The following is a 2,690-nucleotide window of genomic DNA, read 5'->3' as shown; positions in this document are numbered from 1 at the left end:
TACATGGGCCTAGTTTTAATTATTACACGTACGCATTTGTAACACGTGACTGTATGCATGGGGTCTATCCAGCAAATTCTCTGAAGAAGAAGATTCTCTGAAGGCCACATTTATCCAGCTCCCTGTGACACAACGACTGCACCCCATTTCACTAATGAGCATCGCAGTGACACGCTCCATAGCTGGGAAAAATAAAATTGCGAACGTGGAGCAGCTCACACACACACACACACACACACACACACACACACAAGGTTGCACTGTCCATCATCCCAAACGTGCTTGGTATTTGTTAAATGTCAGCTGATGTGGTCTGTCCATTAGCCTGGTCTATGTAAAATTCCACTCAGATCTCCAGTATGTGAGAAACCATAGAAACAGTCTGGCCTTTGTTTCTTGTGCTTTGGAAATTGTCCTGTGTTCCGGACTGAGTAATACCGCTGTGTTCGATGACGAGCCCACTCACACATTCGGTGTCAGAGAAAAAAAAAAAAAAAAGGAATTGGGCGAAAAACTGCACTAATAAAAGGTGTGACAAAATGATGTGATTTTCCATCAATTGTTCTTTCCTGATCAACTCCGTCCTTCAGAGACACATCATTCCACCCAGAAGCAAACATCTGTAATTGTACTGTCTGTTGCTTCAGTGTCTGACCTTATTAGAAAACTGCAGCCAGGCCTGGACACTGCCTAAACCACTAGTTCAAAGTTTTGGTTTCTTGTCACTAATTTACATTTTTTTTTACAGCAAGCTTGTTTAGTCCGTCTCAAAAAATCAGGGGGCTATTTCTTAGAGGGGACCAGTTGCTAGGCAACCAGTAGAGATGCTCTGGGTTACTGGCACCTGCCATCAAAACGGTCCAGCACACAACTGTCTCTGTTTACAGCTGGTGGGCTGCTCACTGGACTCACACTGTACAACTTTGTGTTCCTGAAGAAAGACGAGTACAGTGTTCCTTTGTTTTGTATCATGGATATGGAGAGAATCGATTTAATATTCAAATGTTATTTTATGCCTGTGTATGAAACAGAGGATATGTGTGTGTAAACACTTGATATTATAGCGTGGAGGGTTAGAATTTTAAATGGGCCATGAAATTGTTACGCTTTAGTATGGAAGAAAAAAATAAAGTGCATGAATTCTGAGATTAATCTCAGAGATTAAAGTCATAATTCTGAGAAAAAAATAAGTAATTCTGAGATTAAAGTCATAATTCTGAGATCAGTCATATTTTGAGATTAAAGTCATAATTATGAAATTAAAGTCATAATTCTGGAGATCAAAGTCATATTTCTGAGATTAAAGTCATAATTCTGAGATTAAAGTCATAATTCTGACAAAGTCATATTTATGAGATTAAAGTCATAATTCTAAGATTAAAGTCATAATTCTGAGATTAAAGTCATAATTCTGATATTTAAATCGATCAGTCATATTTATGAGCTTAACGTCATAATTCTGATATCAGTCATATTTATAAAATTTCTGAGATTAAAGTCATAATACTGAGATTAAAGAAAGTCAGAATTCTGAGAAAAAAAGATAATATTTTGTCTGAATTCTGAGATTAAAGTCAGAATTCTGAGATTAAATTCTGAGATTAAGTGAAAGTCAGAATTCTTGCTGTGTGGCCCTAATACATTAATCTTTAGAAATGGCCACCACTTGATACTATGGAAATATATATATATATATATATATATATATAGTATATATATATTTTTGTAGATGAAGATATTCCAATCTAAGAAATACATGTAATATGTAACATGTCTGATATTCTGGTAGATTTGTTTTCAAGAACACAGGTTTTCAACCTTTAAAGAAAATAGATCCAGAACATTTCACATCATTATCAGAGTGTTTCTTTTTTTTTTAGTGGCACTGAGCAGGAGAAAGCTAAGAAATGTAAGTCAACAAGTAGAGGGGAATATATTTTAGCCTCATTAACGTGAGCAGACGAGAGGAAGCCTAGTTGTTGTCGTCAGAGCATCATAGCCTAGTTAAGCTCTAGCCTAGTTTCAGCTCACATAGCCCAGTTACAAAGACACCCAGAAGAGTCACTCTCTCTCCCAGAGTCCAAATAAGTAATGGCAACTCTGAGCTAATGCTGCAGCAACCCTTGCCCTAAAAAAGAAAAAAAAGTTGGGAGGACTGGACATAGAGCCAAAAACTATGATGGGATATATTACATTAATATTTCAGGCATCTTTTGAACTACTTTTTTCCCCTCAGTGACTTACAGGACCCTTGAATAGACGCATGACACAGACTGCACTTTCACTTTCAGGGAACAAACCAGTAAATGAGTTAAGGGATGTCAGTGTAATAATACAGTAACCGTCTGGCCTCATATATTCCCCCACAAACTGAGCAGCCATGCCACAGCTAAGCTAACCCCAAGCCAAAGTAATCATTGGCAAAGCCCTGTTGCTCTCGTTGTATGATTTGACTAAAACATCAGGCGTTTTTTTTTTTTTTTTTAACGTTCAAAATATTGCAAAGCACATGACAGCATTGGAGCTCTCCTTTTAAAAAACACAGCCTCACCAGATATGTTCAAGGTCTACAAGGCAAACAGTGGCCAAGACGGCTGATGTGTTCAAGGCTGGAAGAAAATGTGGGCTCTTTCCAGTTTACTTCCCAGTGTCAAACAAGTGCCTCTCGACTGTCAAATGCAGAAGAGCAG

The sequence above is a fragment of the Microchirus variegatus genome, assembly GCF_963457635.1.
Source record: "Microchirus variegatus genome assembly, chromosome: 20".
NCBI classification, from domain to species: domain Eukaryota; kingdom Metazoa; phylum Chordata; class Actinopteri; order Pleuronectiformes; family Soleidae; genus Microchirus; species Microchirus variegatus.
The sequence above is the reverse complement of the archived record's forward strand: the minus strand, read 5'-3'. Positions refer to the sequence as shown.